The sequence below is a fragment of the Notamacropus eugenii genome, chromosome 7 (genome assembly GCF_028372415.1).
Source record: "Notamacropus eugenii isolate mMacEug1 chromosome 7, mMacEug1.pri_v2, whole genome shotgun sequence".
Taxonomy (NCBI): Eukaryota; Metazoa; Chordata; class Mammalia; order Diprotodontia; family Macropodidae; genus Notamacropus; species Notamacropus eugenii.
The window spans coordinates 145,397,028-145,417,940 of record NC_092878.1 but is presented as its reverse complement, the minus strand read 5'-3'; the positions used below and the strand labels follow the sequence as shown (position 1 = coordinate 145,417,940).

General features: G+C 38.1%; 1 protein-coding gene across 3 annotated transcripts in view; it reads left to right on the top strand.

Annotated features, from left to right (window-relative positions):
* Nucleotides 1–20,913, top strand: part of CFAP299 (cilia and flagella associated protein 299) — a 423,854-nt gene that overhangs the window by 402,257 nt on the left and 684 nt on the right. The gene's annotated exons all lie outside the window — the stretch shown is intronic.

Below are 20,913 nucleotides of genomic sequence, written 5' to 3'. Positions count from 1 at the left end.
GTAATAAATAATTTTGTCACATGATATCATCTGCATGAACTGTAGAAGCCCTTGAAAGGGTCTAATGATGCAGAAAAGAAAATAATTACATATAATGGTAAGTGTCTAACTAAAAGAAAAGTCTTTTAGACCTGAAATCCTTACTACCAAATGAAAGAAGAGCTTTACTTCAGGCTAGAGCCTTATCACCTTAGTGTATATAGTAACTACTTGAGAAACTACTTTATTCGTGTTCTTTCTCGAAGTAGTTCCTTCCATATGACTGTGAAAACTGTATCTAAACATCCTCTTCTGACATCAAGTTAATTTCAGCTCAGGCAAACCACAAAAAGTCTACATTTATGAAATGACACTTAGAAAAGTTTTTTTTCCATTTTAGTTGGCTAGATTATGTTGATAAAGGTATAAAAGGGAAAGGAAATCCTTAATAATGAATATATATGAAAGAAATCATTATCAATTTCTGCATAGTTTCATATGTCTGAAGTTTAATATTTCATGTGTCTGAAGGTTAAAGTTATATTTCAACAATATGAACAATAAACTATAGTTTTGAATGTTTTTAGAGAATTGATATTCATAATACTGCTTTAAGGTTCAAAGCCGCCGAATTCCAGTCCTAACACTTAGTCCAAATTGCACCTAAAAGTAATAGCCATTATAATTAAGTCTAAATAAGGGTAGGAATTTCTACCACCAGCCCAGTTAACGTATTCACAGAAGACACAGACACCTTAATCAAATTCACCAACAGAGTAAATTAGGCATTAAGGAATACCAAGTTCTTAATCATTTGGGCCACTGGATGAGAGCTAGGTAACGCCACACAGGCAAGATCTTATTATGGTTGAAGAGATAAAACATACTTCTTGGGATATATATAAAACAAGAAGTCACTTTAGAATAGTATAATCACATAATGGAGGACTCCAGGCTCATTAGTATCTTGAGTAGGCAGATCCCTGGGCCTATACTTGAGAGAAGCAAAAGGAGGGGAGCAACCAAGGAGAGATCTGACATTAAATATTGCACTTCCTCCATCATCCAAAAACCATTTTGTTGAACAGACTAGATGGATGAAAGACAAACACACCAACGTACGGGCAAAGAGTAATACTGAGGAAATACACGGATGAACACAGACACAGAGAGATACAAAAAGATAGTCATCAAAGAGAAGCAAAACCTTAAGAGATTAGGCCCATTGTACAAAAAATTCTAGCTACAAGCTCAATTGATGGGAGCCCAGCAAAGAGCTACTTTTAGAGGAATTTCCTGAGGACTCCACAGAGAAAGAGATGCCCAGTACCAATGAAGTACCCTCTTGTTTCATACAAATATGCTTCATTACCCTTTGTACTTTAAGTTTCAGTCTACTCTTTCCAAGGATCTTGTATTTTCTGGGAAAGAGCATGCTTCTTGGTGGGCATATTTGGTACCAATTGTTTTTATTCTACCATCCTAGTAAAAAAAAACAAACAACAAACAACTTTGCTAAGAGCTACTTACTGATAGTCAATAGGAAGCACACTAGTGGGGACTCATGAATGAAAGAATTAGAAATTCCATCCCCTTAAAGTTGTCACTAGAGCCCTGAGGAAGGGAATAAGTGGCCACTACAGAAACCAAATTATTGAAGCAAGTGCAAGTTGTGTAAGTGACTTCACAATGGACATTTCACCCAATAAGTGGTCATTTAGATTCTGCTTGAAGACATCCAATGAGTGAGAATCAGCCAAATCTCAAAGCCCATTCCCCTTTGGAATAACTTGAATTGTTTAGAAGTTTTTCCTAACAAACCCAAACGTTTCTCTTTTCGGTTTCCCTGATTTGTTTGACAAAATAAGAATAAGTCAGATCTTTGTTCTACATGCCAGTCCAAAGAGTTGAAGAAAGCTTACATGCCCTCCTGAACCCCTACTTCCTTTAACCTCTCCTCAAAGGACTTGATTAAAAGGGATTAAACTATACTAGTTGTCCTTGTCTGCATGCTGGCCATGTTATTAATGTCTTTCCTAAACTGTGGCACTCAAAACTGAGCACTATATTCCAGTGTGATCTAAGCAGGGCACAGTACAACCTCATGAGGTTGCCCTATCACACTGCTAATTGATACTGATTTTTTGGTCCACTAAAAGTCCCAGGTCTTTTTCATAGAAACTACTGTCTAACCAAGCCTCCTCCATCCTGCACTTGAAAAGTCAATTTTTATTTTCATTTGTGAGACTTTAAATATATTATAATTACATTTCATCTTAGATTTAGCCTTGGGCTCTAGCCTGTTGAGATCTTTTTTGGATCCAAACTGTCATCCATCGTGTTAATTTTCTGTCATCTTCAAATTTGATGAGTGTGTCACTTATATTTTTATCCAAGCCACTGATAAAAATCTTAAACAATACAGGATCAAACAGACCTCTGGGGCATTCCACAGGAGTTCTCCTTCCAACTTAATATTAACCATGAATAATTAGTTTCTAAGTAAGGTCATTCAGCTAGTTGTGTATTGCACTCACCCAAGGGATTGTGAGATGATCCATTGGAGTGTGTAGCCAAACCAGTTAAGGATGGGAGGGACTCGGGTTAAAAATTACATGAAATAACAGTCCACCTAACCAATTACAAAAGGAGGCTTACTAAATCCTAGTTGGGGAAGAACATTCAGAGCAAAGAAAGACTATTCAGTCAAGCTCCTTTTCATTTGAGATCCAAATCCCTGTGGTGGTGATTCCATTAGTAGAGCCTAAGAGTCCAGCTGTAACTTATTGTTTTTTTCTTCAAGCAATCAGGACCTAAGCATTAGTTCCCAGAGCCAGTCAAGTCTCAGGGACTGTCTAATGCCTTTAAAAGACAAGAACTAACCCGTCACCTACTGTGGGAGACCTTAATTGGTATTCTTAATATCACGTAGGGCTCATCTTCAGTATCCACCATTTAGTACTAGCTACTCACCACCATGTTCTCAACCTCTCCCATTCTGTGACGGTCATCAACTCCTTGTGGTGGATTACTATCCACAACCCATAGGATCCCATAGTTGCTGTAGATGCCACTGGAAGAATCCCTCACTCCCTCCAAAGAATCTCACATTTTCCCATCCTAAATCATGGCCTAGATGAAGCAGTACGCTCTGTGCTGTTAAATGAAATGCCCCTCTCCTTTCATTTTCCATGGGACAGAGTGAGTTGCACATTACAAGCAGATGTGGATGGGTTGATTATTCTCTGCATCACAGAATTCATTATCTTCTTTTCAGATTCATGAAGAGAAAAGGCATTTAAAAAAATACAAAACAAGAGATATAGATACTACCCTTCAAAAACATTTTCAGAGTTCTAGACACAAGAATTAGAAAAAAACACAAATCTTTTGCCATCTAGGTTATTTTTATTTTTGGCAAGTGATAACAAAACCAACTAAAACCTTTAGCACACACACACACACACACACACACACACACACACACACAAATGTTTCATATACAAATGTAAGCATTCACTGGTTACCTCCTGGATTGTATTTCTTTCCTAAAGTTGCTGAATTTTAAGATATGATACATTTTTCTTTTGCAAAATGACAATTGTCATGAATATGCTATGCTTTTACTGTAAGTTGCTGTTTTTAGTAGTCTAAAAAGAAAATTAAAGTTAATTTAAAAATTAATATAGTAGATTTAAAATAATAATAAATTATCATACTTAATGGGACAGATGGGCATAATGTACTATGTCATTTGATTCTCACAATAAGATGTTAGTTCAGTCTTGTTCAACCCTTAATGACCTCATTTGGAGTTTTCTTGATAGAGATGCCAGAGTGGATTGCCATTTCCTTCTCCAACTCATTTTATGGATGAGGAAACTTAGGCAAATGGGTTAAAGTGACTTGCCCAGGGTCATGTAGCTAATAAGTGTCTGAGGCCAGATTTGAACTCACAAAGATGAGTCTACGTGAATCTAGGCCTATCACACTATACACTGTACCACCACACTGCCCCTCATTTAACAATGGAAGAAATTAAAGTAGACAGAAGTTAATTCACCAAGGTTCACACAACTAGAAGTGTCTGAGGCAGAATTTGACTCAGGTCTTCCTGACTGGGCCCAGCCCTCTATCCATCACAGCATGTAAATCACTCTCTTCTTAAAATTCACGGTTGTTAATAGTCTATAGATTAATGTATGTGTTCCATTAACACAATTTGTAAATGAACACCTTGTGCTGCTTCCTTAGCATAAAGGACGAAGCCTTAATTTGACAACTGAGATTAAATGACGATGTATGTCCTACATTTCAAACAGAATAATTCAACCTCAAGGTTCAGCGCTTTTTTCTTACAAGTGTCAAGTGTGGCACCTTTTCCTCAGTTTATCTCTAAGCATATTAGTTACTGTCATAATAATGTTCTTTGCATCTTTGAATGTTTGGTGGGAAATATTCTTCGTTCTGTCTAGCAGATGGAAAAAAGCAATCCTAGTGAGATTAAGTGACTTCCAAAAATTCATAAATCTAAACTGTGATCGTTAGTATTTAGGTCACTGTTGGCATTGGATTTGCCATCTGTTACCCAAGCACAATATCACAGGTGCCAACTGCTGAATTTTCATTTAAATATGTAGTATGCAGGATATTTCTGCATAACTAACTAGGGTGAACAGCTGCATGCTGCCATCCTACATCACCTAGCTGGCTTCTAGAAAGCCAGTTTGGTTGGTAGCCCTGGCATCCATCCCACGAGTGTTTGTGATTAGAAAGAGTCATCAGAGCACAGTACTATGGTAACATGAAAGAGCAGAGATTTCTGAGCCTAAAGCACCTTCTCAGCTTGATTTGTTGTTTGTCCTTCATTCTTGAAGAGGACCATCAGGATGGTGATGCCATGACTTGCAAGTGAGTTGAATTTAAGTGAGGGAGGTTGTGCAAAGTCACCAGCCTCACTTTCTCCTCCAAAGCCATCTAGGTCCAGTAGCAAGATATAGATCAAGACCACTGGAGATAGTCCCCTCTCCACTTGATAATAATATTCTTTAAGGAAGGCCAGATAAGATAAGGTACCACCAAAGAGAAATGGCTCCCATGTAAAATTTCAACATTAAATTCAGTCATAGAATCTGAATGAACAAAGATAGCATTTAATCAGAAAGCAAACTCTGTGTTTTCCTTTTACTTTACAAACATATTTTAAAGTACCTATTTTTGTTTAGTTCATGGCACCTCCACGCATGACATCTACCTTTTGAGAGAGGTAAAGAGTAGGAAGCAGCACAGGAGAAAAAATGCACAAGCAAGACATTCAACAAAATGTGTCCTGGACAGATGGACAAAAACGAAAATTGTTTTTACCATGAAATCTGAAGCTCTTTCATAGCTCGAAGAACTGACATGCCCCCAATTATAAAATAAGTTCACTGGAAACATCAAAGACAATTCCATCCTTCTTAAGTCTTTTTTCCCCTTAAAAAAGGTGATTAATTTCTGAAACCTGCATCATGCACATACATGGTAAGAAAATTAAGTTTTGAGGATTTACTCTTTTAATCTAGCAGAGGAAGGGACTATTGAGGCATTGGCCATTGGAGGTAAAGGAGGTAAAGGAAGTGAAAATACCTCCGTACTCTAGACTGGCAGTTGTTAACTTCTTATCGACTTTAGACTGACAGGCCATGGACCTCATCCGCATTCACATCATGCCTCAGGCCATTAGAGCAGTCTCTTAGTAAATTGTGCTTCAGATTAAAAAGCCACAAATTAAAATGGAGTTCTTTGATGAGAGTGGAGTTAGGAAGGGGATGGGTATGGCCCCCCCAGGGATGAGTGCCCCTCTGTACTGACAGGCTGAGCACTCTAACCTGCAATGCCCAGAGGAAATTTTTTTCTTTATGGTTCTGGGCTGAGTCCTTCTGTAACAGCTTCTCAGGTCACCAGTTTTTCTCTTTGAAATTACACAGTAAATGATGCCAGAAGACCAGGTACTGCAAGACAATCCACCAGCGTTCATGAAATCTGTAACACCGATCAGCAAAGACTTGGTCCTCGGAGTCATGAACTGGGTATTTATTGTCGAAAGATGCTGGAGCTTTCAAACACTTCTTTGGACCATGCTGAACCCTTGCCCCTTGACAAAGTATAATTAAAATTCCCCAGGCTATCTGTTCGACTCTGCACTGCTTCGTCTATTTCCCCAATAAACATTCAGGAATCCCTCCTCACTGACCTCACTGACTGGTAGCAGGGGAAGCACCTGGGTCCTGGGAGTGATCCCTAGGAGAACTGGGGACAGCCTACAGCCCTGCTTCGAGCTTCGTGTCTCTGAGTTTTATATTGTTCAATCACCTTCATTGCCCCTTTTATCTTGTCTACTTTCCCACGCAGAGAACTCTTCTAGAAGAGAGGAAGAAATATTTTTTTTACTAGAATTTTACTTTATTTCACATGGAAAATGACAACACCCAACGTAACATCTAATCCAATATATAAAATTATGCATGTTGTCTATAAATGTAAAACTAACCCCTGATTTAAAAAGAAAGTCCAGATTTCCCATTTCCCTATTCATCAAGTATCCTTTCCATATCTTAGCATCCACTGAGGTTGACAGGAGCTTTGTAAACTGAAGAGTTACAAACGGGTCAATGGAAAGAATCATCCGGTAATCAATTCCTGATTTTCAATTGCAAGGCCCCTTAGAGTTTTATTCTGTACTCACCATGCTCCTTTTCTGCCTCATCTTTCATCATTTTGCTTTGATTCAACTGATAGCACACTTTTCCACACACCTCTGTAAGGTACACATCATGACAAGCCAGTTCTTTTTGAACTTCTAATTAATTAGCTAGTGAGATCTTCTCTCGTAACTTTTTCCACCTGAGCTCATAAATAGAGTGAGGGTTATCTTGGCTATCCAAAAAGTGACGATTTGAAAGTGAGAGGGAAAGTAATTTCTTTTTTACAGAAATTGATGCTCTGTAATTTTTAAATGTTTCCATTCTTATATTTTGCTGCATGTTTCACCTGCAAAAAGTTTTTTTTTTTCTTCACACTTAAAAAGCCTGGAGAAACAATTTCCTAACCTATTTTTGAGTCTTCTAAATGAGTTTTAGTTTTTGGATCTATTTATTAAAAATATTGAAATGGAATAGGGCAACCAAGATGAAGAGTAGGAGGAAGCACTATACTAGATTCCCCCAACCATCTACATGACTCCCACTACCACACATCTTTTCCTTACTAGCCCCTTTGACTCCCCATTGCCCTTCCCAACTACCATATATTTTCCTCTCCCCACCCCCCAAAGCTATTGCTTTTGATTCCAGTGTCTGGAGAAAGGAAGACTTTAGACTCAGCTTTCTAGAAGTGGAGAAAATTACCTCAGTGTGGTCCAATCCCCAGAGCAAAAGGAATATTAGGTTCAGTTTCTGGGCTGCAGAGAGAAGGGCTGCAGCACAGTCCAGTCCTGATCTCTGATTCCCAAAAAAGAGAGTTTCCAGGTAAGGAGAGTCTGAGCTCTGGGCTATAGACAATCTTTATTCCCTAGAGAGAGGAATCCTAAACTTGAACCTCTGGCAAAAATACGAGCTTTAGCATGGTTGTTCCAATATCCAGAAATGATTAAACAAACAAAAGATAATGAACTATATTATTCCAAGAATGTCCAAGACAATCCCAGAATACAATAACTCTAAAACATCCAGCAAAAGCCTCAAAGAAAACAGAGCTCACACTCAAGATTAATTAGAATTCCTAGAAGAAATCAAACAAGAATGTTTAGGAGAGTTAAAATTACATTATAAAAGAAATGAGAAAAAAGAGGAAGAAATTGGAAAAGAAATTTGAACTGGGAAAGAGAAACTTGGAAAGAAAGCTAACAGTTTAGCAGAAGAGTTACAAAACCCTACCAAAATAAAAAAAAGTCTGAAAAATAAAATCAACCAAGCAGAAGCTAATAACTCTATACAATAATAAGAAATATTAAAACAAAGTGAAAAACAAGCTTTAAAATAGATGTAGGGTATCAAAAAAAAATAGCTGATCTGGAATACAGAGTAAGAAGAAATAAGAATCACTGAACTTCCTGAAAGCCATATGAAAAAAAAATAGCCTCGATATCATATTTAAGGAAATCATTAAAGGAAACAGTGTAGATATATTGAAATCCGGGGGTAAAGTAAAAGTAGAATTAATCCAGTGATCACCTCCTGAAAGAAATCCCAAAACAAAAACTCCCAAGAATGTCAAAGCCCAAATCCAGAGCTTGCAAGTCAGAGGAAAAATATTGTAAACAGTCACAATGAAAGCATTCAAGTACCAAGGAGCCACACAGTAAGACTTAGGTACCATAATAAAAGAACATGGAATATGATATGCCATAAGGAACCAAGAAGAACTTATTCAATAAAACTCACTATAATCCTAGAACAGGACAAACATATTGACTTTCAGCAAAATAGAAGACTTCCAAGTAATACCGATAAAAAAAAAAAAGACGATGGAATATAACTTTGAAATATAAGCATGGGATTAAATTGAAACATAAAATGGTAAATACAACTGAGCAATTGGAAGGGATTTTATAGGGATGAACTATTTACATTCTAATGATTGAGGAGTAGCAATATGGGGTTCTCTTCAAAACCCTGATACCATCAAAGGTCACAGAGTGAGCCAAAATGAACCAACAGTCATAATATGGACCAGATACTGTGCTTGGGATACAAAGAAAGGCAAAAAAAATTTTTTTGACATTAACCAACTGAGACACAAGTAATAACTATGTGTGCTAACTTCACAAGTGCTTGACCTAATTGTCTCTACACTATCACTAAGAATTAAAGGACCCTAACTTATTGTTGTTGGTCTAAAGTCCTAAGCATGATAGCTTAATTTTAGACTTTAACCTCAGATGTTCCCCTATTAACAATCTATAATTTAATAGATCTGGTATTAAACTTACAAACTTTTTGACTATAGGAAATTGCCACTAAGAGTAGGGACATTTCAGGGAAACAATATCTCCCCAACTTCATGTCAATTCCAGGCAGGAGTAGATTGTCAGCTTCCATTCAGTCAGGCTTAGCGTCTGCCAAGTGTCAGTGGGGGAATTGAGTTAGGAGAATCCTACCTCAGCCCAGGCTGAACAGCTGCTCTCCCACCCTTCCCATGAGATCATCTTTTGCAGTTCATACCAGCATCTCACAGGCTTACTGGCATCATGGATTGGAGGCTCAGATCGCCTTTCTTGCTACCCATATCTGTAGTTAGACTCAGAAGAACAGTCGGTTAGTAGTGCCATAGAATCTTAAAATAGCAAGTTCCAATAACCAGGTTTCAGATATGACTATAATTTCACATTGGCCAAGGAACATCTTTTGAAGCAAGTCTTAAGTAGCTTACATGCCTTTCTATACATGTTCTTGTTCCTGATTAAATAACAATCATAAAATCAAATTTACCATTAAAACCTTAACTTTTCCATCAATGCCAAATTTTACCCAAGGTTACCTGCCTCTAGGAAACTTAGACTAAAATTCTTTTCCCCAAACTAAAGATGTCTCTGATTTAGTCTCAGTAATTAATTCAATCAGTTGTTTTGATAGTAATTGCTTTTACATCACTTTGTAACATGTTGAATTTCTCTCCCTATCTCTCCCCTCCTCCTACCCCCTAATACAGATTACCCCTTCCCTCAATGTACCATCCCTTCTATCACACCCCACCTTTCCTTTATCCCCATCTTCTCTCTTTTCTTGTAGGGCAAGATACATTTCTATACCCCATTACTTGTGTTTCTTATTTCCAGATTATATGCAATAATAATTCTCAATATTCGTTTCTAATATTTTGAATTCCAACTTCTCTCCCTCCCTCCCCATCCCCACTGAAAAGGCAAACAATTCAATATAGACTAAATATGTGTCATTTTGCAAAAGACTTCCATAATAATCATGTTGTGCAATGCTAACTATATTGCCCTCTATCCTACTCTATCCCCCCTTATTTTTTTATTCCCTCGTTGGACCTTGTCCCTTCCTAAAAGTGTTTATTTCTAGTCACTCCCTTCTCCCATTGGCCCTCCCCTCTATCATTCCCCTCACCCCACTTGTAGCCTCCTCCCCTACTTTCCTGTAGTATAAGATAGATTATCATATCAAATTTCGTGAGCATGTTATTCCCTCCTTAAGCCATAGGTGAAGAGAGTAAGCTTCACTTTTCCCCCTCCCCTTCTCCCTTTTCTCCTCAATTGAACAAGATTTTTCTTATCTCTTTTATGAGTTATAGCCTTCCCCATTCCATTTCTCCCTTTCTTCTCCCAGCATTTTTCTCTCTCACCCCTTAATTCTTATTTTATTTTTTTTTTTGTGGATATCATCTCTTCTGATTCAACTCAACCTGTACTGTGTGTGTATGTGTGTATGTGTGTACAATCCCTCCACAGAAATATTGAGAAAAGTCTCAAGAGTTGCAAATATTCTCTTTCCATGTAGGAATGTAAACAGTTCAGCTTTAGAAAGTCTTTTATGATTTCTCTTTCCTGTTTATCTTTTCATGCTTCCCTTGATGCTTGTGTTTGAAAGTCAAATTTTCTCTTCAGTTCTGGTCTTTTCATCATGAATGCTTGAAAGTCCTCTATATCATTGAATGACCATTTATTCCCTTGAAGTATTATACTCAGTTTTGCTGGGTAGGTGATTCTTGGTTTAAATCCCAGTTCCTTTAACTTTTGGAATATCATATTCCAAGCCCTTCCATCCCTTAAGGTAAAAGCTGAGCTGCCTGGACAGTGGACCCAGGTTGCTTCCTGGCCACCATAGCTGTCTGTAGTGTGCTGCTGCCATTGCCTGAGGCTATTGCTGGAGGAACCCCATTCCCCTCTCATCCAGCTGGGAAAGCCCTCCCACATTGACCTTTGGAGGTTTCTTTGTCGCTTGTGGGTTGAGGAATCTGGGACCCTCCCTGCTGGGAAATCTGCCCCAGAGGTCTGTTCAGGTCCTGTTCCTCCCAGTGCCGTGTGGCCAGGGCTGGGCTCTGCTCCACTCAGCGTCCCATGAGATAGACCTTTCCTGTCAGCCTTCCAGGTTAACTTTGGCTGGAAACCTCTTTTGCTCAGTTGTTGTGTGGCTTCTGCTGCTCTAGAATTTGTTGAGAGTCATTTTTTACAGGTATTTTGTGGGCTGTGGGGCATATACTAGAGTATATGCATCTTTTTACTCCTCCATCTTGGCTCTGCTCCCAAATTTTTTTTTTTTTAACAAAGACATAGTTCCTCATTTCAGGGAGATGACAGTCAAATGAATCAAATAAGACAGAAGGTATGGGAGTGGTTTTGTTCTTTTTTAATGATTTTGAAAAGACAAAGAGAGGAAATGAAAGAAATGGAGTGGGAGAGGATGACAGGGGAGCGTAACTCTCATAATCAGTATATACAAGTAGAAGTCTATGAATGTGGAAGAGGTAGGGGAGGCTGATGTTGGTGAGTCTCACTTTCATCTGAATTGGTCAAAGACTTGTAGAACATGCACGTACATACATATGCACATAAAGTTTGCTGAAGAGAGACATTCAGCCAAATAGGGAAACAGGAGGAAACAGAGAAAGGGGAAATGGGGAACTTGAGGGTAGATTCACTAATAAGAAGCAAAATGAAACCCTAAGCAGGGAAATTGAAAAAAGAAAGCAAAGAGGGAAACAGGAAGAAGGGAAATATACAGCTAATGATCATAACTGTGATTTGGAATGGGATATATTAACCCATAAAATGGAATAAGAGAGCAGAATGAATTGGAAACAAGGCAAACTATACATTGTTTACAGGAAGTATACTTAAAACACAAAAACTCAAAGTTAAAATAAGTTTTGGAACAATACCTATCATGCCTTAACCTAATAAATGACAATGACAGTAATAATTTTAGCAATCGTTATCTTGGACAAGGTCATAGCAAAAATGAACTTAATTAAAAGAAGTAAATAGGGAAACTATATTTTGATGGAAGACAATATAGAGCAGTGATGTAAAACTCAAATAGAAACAGGGGGCCACACTATAAATATTTTATAGTTAGATGGGCAGGGAAGCAAGATAGGACAAATGGGAGAAAGGAGTTTACTGGATGGAGTAAGAAGTAGCACATTTAATAATGAAGATTGCTGGCTGCATTCTAGAAACTTACTAGATACTAGTAGCATCTTGGCAGCCACAATGAATGGTAGTAGCGATTTCCTTGACCTTAATTTTTAGTCCTAGGTCAGATGTTCAAAGATAATAAAAAACCCCACAGGATAGTAGTTATGTTGTGGGTGGAAAGACTTAGGGGAAATATATTTGAGTGCTTGATTTTTAAACATATATCAAGTAGCATAGTGTAGTCAAAAGAGTATTTGAACTGTGTTCAAATCTTGATTCTACTGTTTACTGCCTATGTGGCTTTGGACAAGTCACTTCATCTCTCTGGGTATATCTGTCTCCTCATCTGAAAAGAAGGTAATTTCCAAGAGCCTTTCAAACTCTAAATCTATTAAAATTGATTAAAAAATGAAAAAAAAAAAGAAACAGGGGGCCAATATTCCATACATAAAGATTCCTGTAGATTACATATTAACTTAGTTTTAAATTAAAATGTTATCTACGTTTTATTATATTTAATTTATTTTGTTAAATGTTCCCAATTACATTTTAATCTGGTTTGGAGTGTAGCAGACAACCTGTGGCCTATGATCCACATGTTTGACCCTACTGCTATAGGCAGTGAATTAGTTTCAATATATAACACATGCACCAAATAACATGGTGTACAAACACTTTTTAAAAGTTAAATGTTATAGGCAGATAAAGAAGTAAAATTGTAATAGTGAGATACCTCAGTGTAACCCTTTCAGATGAAGCTAGAAAAAAGATTTACAACTAAATAAGAAAGAAATTTAGGACCTGAAAAGTTAGATATGCACTCCACGCATTTTCACTGCTTGTCTCCCATTCCAGTATTTCCACCTCTTTGCTTTCACCTTCTTCCTTCCAAGTCTCAGCTAGAATCCTACATTCCACAAGAAGCCTCTTCCAGTGCCTATTAATTCTAATGCCTTTTCTCTATTAATTATCTACAGTTCATCCTGTATTTATCTTGTTTGCACAGAGCTGTTAGCTTATTTATCTCCTTCACTGGACTGTGCTTTTGAGAGCAAGGGCTGTTTTTATCCTTCTTTGTATCCCCAGTACTTATCACGGTGCCTGGCATATAGTCAATGTTTAATAAATGCCTGTTGACTTGATATGATAGATTTCTGGAAATTTTTGAATGAGAATAGGAAAAAATATTCATATTTCTCAGTTGTGCATGACACCTGTAAAAGAAATTAACCATGGGCATACCAATCTCAAACACATCCTCTACTAACCAGAATACAATAAAAGTTACATAAAGATCTATTGAAGATAAGATTGAAAATCAACTGAAGACTAACTTAATCTTACAGAATTAGTGATTCCAAGAATAATCATAGGAATAATAGATAATTTCATTAAAGATCTGACAAAAAAACAAAATTTTCATGATGCATCCAAAACAAAACTTAGAATAAAACTCATATTTCTGAATACTTGCCTCAGCACCAACAAAGATCAATGAAATGGTAATGAAGCTTTTTTAAAGGAAGAAAACTAACAAAAATGTAAATATTAAAAGGATAAATAAAACTAGGAGCTGAGAGAATGGGGTTAAAACAAAGAACAGATAAATCATTTGCCAATTTGATTAACAAAATGAAAAAGGAAAGCCAAATTACAATATCAGATTGAGAGAAAAAAAAGAATTCACAACAAATGAAGAAATCAAAGATATTATTCTAAAGCTGAAGCTAGACTTTAGCAGTATCTGGAAAACGTAGTAAAAACAGAGACATGACCTTGCTGACAAAGATCCATACAGTCAAAGTATAGTAAAAAACAATGGCTTTTCCAGTAGCAATGTGTGACTGTGAGAGTTGGACTATAAGGAAAACTGAGCACTGCGGAATCAATGTTTTTGAATTGTGGTGATGGGGGAAACTTAATAATCCCTTGCACAGCAAGGAGATTAAATCAGTCAATACTTAAAGAAATTGATTCAAGCTATTCACTGGTGGGTCAGATACTGAAGCTGAAACTTAAATACTTGGGCTGTGTAATAAGATAAGACTCATTGGGAATGTCCTTGATAATTGAGAGAAATTGAAGGCAAAAGAAAATGGGACAACAGAGCATGAGATGGATAGATAAGTGTCATGAAAACAACGAACATGAACTTGGACTTTGAAAGGTAGTGAAGGGTTCAAGGTCCTGGTGTGATATGGTTCATGAGGTCACAAAGAGTTGGAAATGACTGAATGATTGAATAGCAAAGAGACCAGGATGTCCATTGTTATTACCATTTCTATTTGGAAGCATATTAGAAATTCTAACTATGAACAATGAGACTTTTAGAAAATTGAGGAAATAACTACAAGCAGAGAAGAAGTAAAATTATCACTTTTGCCTGTATTTAGTATAAAGATATATTTAGAGAACCCTAGAGACTCAACTAGAATTAGTTTGAACAATAACTTTGGGAGGTGGAGGCAAGATGGTGGCATGAAAAGCAACATTAGAGCCTAGCTCTCCAGTATCCCATCTCCACAATAACCTAGAAAATGCATGAGATCACATTCTGACAAAGAAAACCAAGAAAAAGTGAGTTGTTTTTCCAGCCCAGAGCAGCTTAGACAAATTTTAGGAATGTCTTTAAAACTGGAGGGAGGGTCTGCCCAGAGGCATATGGCACAGAGCCTTCCAGTGCACAGAGATTGAAGGGGGACCAAGACAGGACACCAAAGGAGAAAGAGATCTCAGAGGTCCCCCCGGGAACAAGTATGGATACAATTTGGCAAGTATGTTGCCTGCTACCCAGTTCTCGGTCACAGATTCAGAACAGAGAGGAGCAATCCTGAATGTGGATCCTAGGTGTGTACTGAAGCAAGAAACAAGTTCCTGAAACTTACCTTTGTGACTCTGATAAGTGGAGCGGTGACTCAAGTCTAGCTTTTAGCCCAGAATCTGCAGGAGCCCCAGAACAAAGGGGAGCCAACAGTTCAACAACTTTGAACCTGCAGTGTCTCTCAGTAAGCTAACAGTGACTGAGTTCAGCAGCAGTCTGCTGAAACTTTCACCCAAGGACAAACCCAAGCCTGGATCAAGAACCTGTAGAGCTCAAATCAGGAGGGCAATGAACAGATCTCACCCTGGATTACATGACCTGGGGAAAACTGAAAGCTTACACGGTCTCAACCTGGACTGTTGAAGCAACAGAAGGATGTAAAAAGACAGAAACTCAGGGCATGCAGACCTCAGACAGCTCAGGTCCCCTCCCCAAAACTGTGCAGAGCCCAGCATTGACATACAACTAGATGTCAAGAAGTAGTCTGGGAAAGATGAACCAAAAAAAAGAGTTATCACCATTAAGAACTATTATGATGACAGAGAAGCTGTCACAAACAGAAGAGAATAACTCAAAATATCTACAAGCAAAGTCTCAAAGAAAAATGTGCTTTGGGCACACATCCCACAAGAATTCCTAGAATAGATAAGCATTTGAAAAAAGAGATTGTGATTTTTAAAAATTATTTTTAAAGCCAAATGAGAGCAGTAGAGAAAAAAGAGCTAGGTAAGAAAGTTATAATGGGGGGGCGGAGCCAAGATGGCGTAGTAGAAAGACGCACATACACATAGCTCCGAACCCACAACCCATAGAACAACTACAAAGAAGTAACTCACGGCGAATTCTGCACCCAGAGGCCACAGAACATTGGAGCGAGGGAGATTTCTGTTCCGGAGAGACCTGCAAACCTCTCGTAAAAGGTCCTTCGTGCTGCGGACTGGGCGCCGGGACTGGGAGCTGAGTACAGCCCTGCCGTGGCCGCGGCACCGAGAGGAACAGATCCGAGCGGGCTTCAGGGACGGGATCTCCAGCGGCCGCACAAGTACCTCCACCCACAGGTGACGGGGGTCGGTGAGAGAGTCCCTTTGGCGGGTCGAGGGGGGAGTGGGGTGCCCCCATGGCTCAGGCCCCCTCTGGAGACAGAAGCTGAGGGACAGCGGCAGACCAGGGCTCTCCAAGCAGGCAGGAGCCTGGATCCATTGTTGAAGGTCTGTGCATAAACTCCCTGAGGGAACTGAGCCTGAGAGGCAGCCCTGCCCTCACCTGAGCATCTGAATTTAATCTCACACTGAATAGCAGCCCTGCCCCCGCCCAAAGCCCTGAGGCTGGAAGCAGCATTTGAATCTCAGACCCCAAACACTGGCTGGGAGGATCAGGAGGTGAGGTGGGTGTGAGGAAAATATTCAGAGGTCAAGTCACTGGCTGGGAAAATGCCCAGAAAAGGGAAAAGAAATAAGACTATAGAAGGTTACTTTCTTGGGGAACAGGCATTTCCTCCCTTCCTTTCTGATGAGGAAGAACAATGCTTACCATCAGGCAAAGACACAGAAATCAAGGCTTCTGTGTCCCAGCCCACTCAATGGGCTCAGGCCATGGAAGAGCTCAAAAAGAATTTTGAAAATCAAGTTAGAGAGGTGGAGGAAAAGCTGGGAAGAGAAATGAGAGACATGAAGTCAAAGCATGAACAGCAAATCAGCTCCCTGCTAAAGGAGACCCAAAAAAATGTTGAAGAAAATAACACCTTGAAAACTAGCCTAACTCAATTGGCAAAAGAGCTTCAAAAAGCCAATGAGGAGAAGAATGCTTTCAAAAGCAGAATTAGCCAAATGGAAAAGGAGATTCAAAAGCTCACTGAAGAAAATAGTTCTTTCAAAATTAGAATGGCACAGATGGAGGCTAAGGACTCTATGAGAAAGCAAGAAATCACAGAACAAAGCCAGAGGAATGGAAAAATGGAAGATAATGTGAAATATCTCATTGGAAAAACAACTGACCTTGAAAATAGATCCAGGAGAGACAATTTAAAAATTATGGGACTACCTGAAAGCCATGATCAAAAGAAGAGCCTAGACATCATCTTTCATGAAATTATCAATGAAAACTGCCCTGAGATTCTAGAACCAGAGGGCAAAATAAATATTCAAGGAATCCACAGAACACCACATGAAAGAGATCCAAAAAGAGAAACTCCTAGGAACATTGTGGCCAAATTCCAGAACTCCCAGGTGAAAGAGAAAATATTGCAAGCAGCTAGAAAGAAACAATTCAAGTATTGTGGAAATACAATCAGGATAACACAAGATCTAGCAGCTTCTACATTAAGGGATCGAAGGGCATGGAATAGGATATTCCAGAAGTCAAAGGAACTAGGACTAAAACCAAGAATCACCTACCCAGCAAAACTGAGTATAATACTTCAGGGGAAAAATTGGTCTTTCAATGAAATAGAGGATTTTCAAGCATTCTTGATGAAAAGACCAGAGCTGAAAAGAAAATTTGACTTCCAAACACAAGAATGAAGAGAACCATGAAAAGGTGAACAGCAAAGAGAAGTCATAAGGGACTTACTAAAGTTGAACTGTTTACATTCCTACATGAAAAGACAATATTTGTAACTCTTGAAACATTTCAGTATCTGGGTACTGGGTGGGATTACACACACACACATGCACACACGCACACACACATAGAGACAGAGTGCACAGAGTGAATTGAAGAGGATGGGATCATATCTTAAAAAAAAAAATGAAATCAAGCAGTGAGAGAGAAAGATATTGGGAGGAGAAAGGGAGAATTGAATGGGGCAAATTATCTCTCATAAAAGAGGCAAGCAAAAGACTCATTAGTGGAGGGATAAAGAGGGGAGGTGAGAGAAAAACATGAAGTCTACTCTCATCACATTCCACTAAAGGAAAGAATAAAATGCCTACTCATCTTGGTATGAAAACCTATCTTACAATACAGGAAAGTGGAGGATAAGGGGATAAGCAGAGTGGGGGGGGATGATAGAAGGGAGGGCATGGGGAGGAGAATGCAATCCGAGGTCAACACTCATGGGGAGGGATAGGATCAAAAGAGAATAGAAGTAATGGGGGACAGGATAGGATGGAGGGAAATATAGTTAGTCCTATACAACACAACTAGTATGGAAGTCATTTGCAAAACTACACAGATTTGGCCTATATTGAATTGCTTGCCTTCCAAAGGGAAGGGGTGGAGAGGGAGGGAGGAAAAGAAGTTGGAACTCAAAGTGTTAGGATCAACTGTAATGTTCTTACCACTAGGAAATAAGAAATACAGGTAAAGGGGTATAGAAAGCTATCTGGCCCTAGAGAAGACAGAGACAAGGGCAGAGAGGGATGATAGAAGAGAGAGCAGATTGGTCATAGGGGCAATTAGAATGCTTGGCGTTTGGGGGGGGAGGGGAGAAAAGGGGAAAAATTTGTAACCCAAAATTTTGTGAAAATGAATGTTAAAAGCTAAATAAAAAAATAAAAAATAAAAAAAAAATAAAAAAAAAATATAAGAAAGTTATAATGGAAAATTAACAAATTAGAAAAAAGGGAAACAAAATCTTACTGAAGAAAACAACTCCTTAGGGAATAGTAGTATACCTGTCAGATCTATGGAGAACAGAAGAATTTATGAACAAACTCAAGAAATAGAGAACATTATAAAAGGTAAAATGGATAATTTTGATTAAATTAAAAAGTCTTTACACAAAACCAGTTCAGCCAAGATTAAAAGGGAAGTAGAAAGTTGCTCTGATAAAGACCTCATTTCTAAAATATAGAGAGAACTGAATCAAAAAGGATATGAACAGGCAATTTTCAGATGAAAAAATCTCAACTATCTATAGTCACATAAAAAAATGCTCTAAATCACTATCGATTAGAGAAATGCAAATTAAAACAACGCTGAAATACCACATTAACACAAATCAGACTGGGTAATATGACAACACAGGAAAATGATAAATTTTGGAGGGAGTGTGGGAAAAGTGGGACACTAATGCATTGGTGATGGAGTTGTGAACTGATCCAACCCTTCTGGAGAGCAATTTGGAACTGTGCCAGAGGGTTATAAAATTTTGTATGCCCTTTGATTCAGTAATACCTCTAATAGAACTTTTTCCCAAAGTGTTCATAAAAAGAGGGGAAAGTATGTACGAAAATATTTATAACAGCTTTTTTGTGGTGACCAAGAATTGGAAATTCCCATCAATTAGGGAATGGCTGAACAAGTTGTGGTATATGAATATAATGAAACGCTCATGCTATAAGAAATGATGAGCAGGTAGACTTCAGAAAAACCTGGAAAGACTTAGATGAACTGATACTGAGTGACATGAGCAGAACCAGAACATTATACACAGTAACAGACACATTGTGTGATGACTGACTTTGATAGACTTAGCTTTTTTGAGCGATGCAAGGATCTAAGACGGTTCCAAAGGACTTATGACGGAAAATGCTATCCATATCCAGAGAATGAACTGTGAGTCTGAATGTGAATCATGGCTCACTGTTTTCTCTTATTTTTCTTTCTCATGGCTTTTCCCTTTTGTTCTGATTGCTCTTTCACAACATGAAAATATACATTGATAAAGTAGAAAAAGAGAATGTTAATAATCTGAACTAGGAATCCAGCAAAGCCACAATAAGCAAAAAAGAAAAGAAAAGAAAAAAAGGAAATCTTAAAAACTAAAATATATAGTTATATTGGAAACCAAAAAGGCTATATAACAGATAACCAAAACTAGAAGTCGAGTCTTTGAAAATACAAAATTTATAAATACAAGAAAATAAACAAACTCAAGATAGTCAGGGACAAAAAGAGACAAGTGACAGTGGATAGAATGTTAATGGATTATTTGAATTTTTTTAATTGATAGTTTTTCTAGATGTAGGCTGTGTATGGCCATCTTAAATTTTAAATTTTTAGAATATGAAGACTGAATTCCATCTACAGAATACCCAGCATGAAACCACATGTAAATATATGCCTGTGAATCTCTCTAAATCGATGGGTCTTCACATGGGTTCCACAGACTCCTAAGGCAACTGTGACTAGATTTCAGCGGCTCATGAGCTTAGATGAGAAAAATGTAGATCTTTTCTACAGCCTTATTTTCACTAACCTCCAACTAAAATTTAGCATTTTCTTTGATTATGTATTATAGGCAAAAAACAATAATGCAAGAAGAACTTGTGACTGTCACAAAAGAAATCACAGATATTTTCTTATCATACTGTAGTCTTTGCTGATACTTTGAAATATACTTTATATATTCATCACTACTTGAAATTACTAGGTTTTTGTGGCTCACTGCTAGATGTATTACTATACTACAATCTGCTTTATAGGTATTTTGATAATTTCATTGTAATTTTCAATGTAATTTTTCCATTTAATCCTATGTATTTTATTTTATGCATTTAAAAACATTATTCTCACAAGGTTCCAGGGCCAGAATGACTGCCAAAGGGGTCCATGACCAAAAAGAGAGGGAGGGGGGATAAGAGACCCTGTTCTAAATGATGATGCTTCAGCAATATGACACTAGAGGCTCTTAGTATTTCCAAATAATATTTGTGAGTACTGAAGAAGTAGCTAGATTTCTCAGTGATTAGAGCACTGGACCCAGAGTTAGGAACATCGGAGCCACATTATGACCCTGGGCAAGTTACTTAACCCTATTTACCTTAATTTACTGTATAAGGAAATGGCAAACCACTCCAGTACCTTTTCCAAGAAAACTCCATGGACATCATGGTGCATGGGGTCATGAAGAGTCAGATACAACTGAACAATGACTTGCTGTGGGTTCTTTGTGGGGTGGCTAAAATTTTGTTCACCTTTAATGGTAGTTTCCTCATATGGGATATGCAGCCACAAGGTGGCATTCAGTGTCTTAATTCACCTAATCTTGTGTTCTAAACTATGAAGTCCATGCTTTGTCTGAGACTGT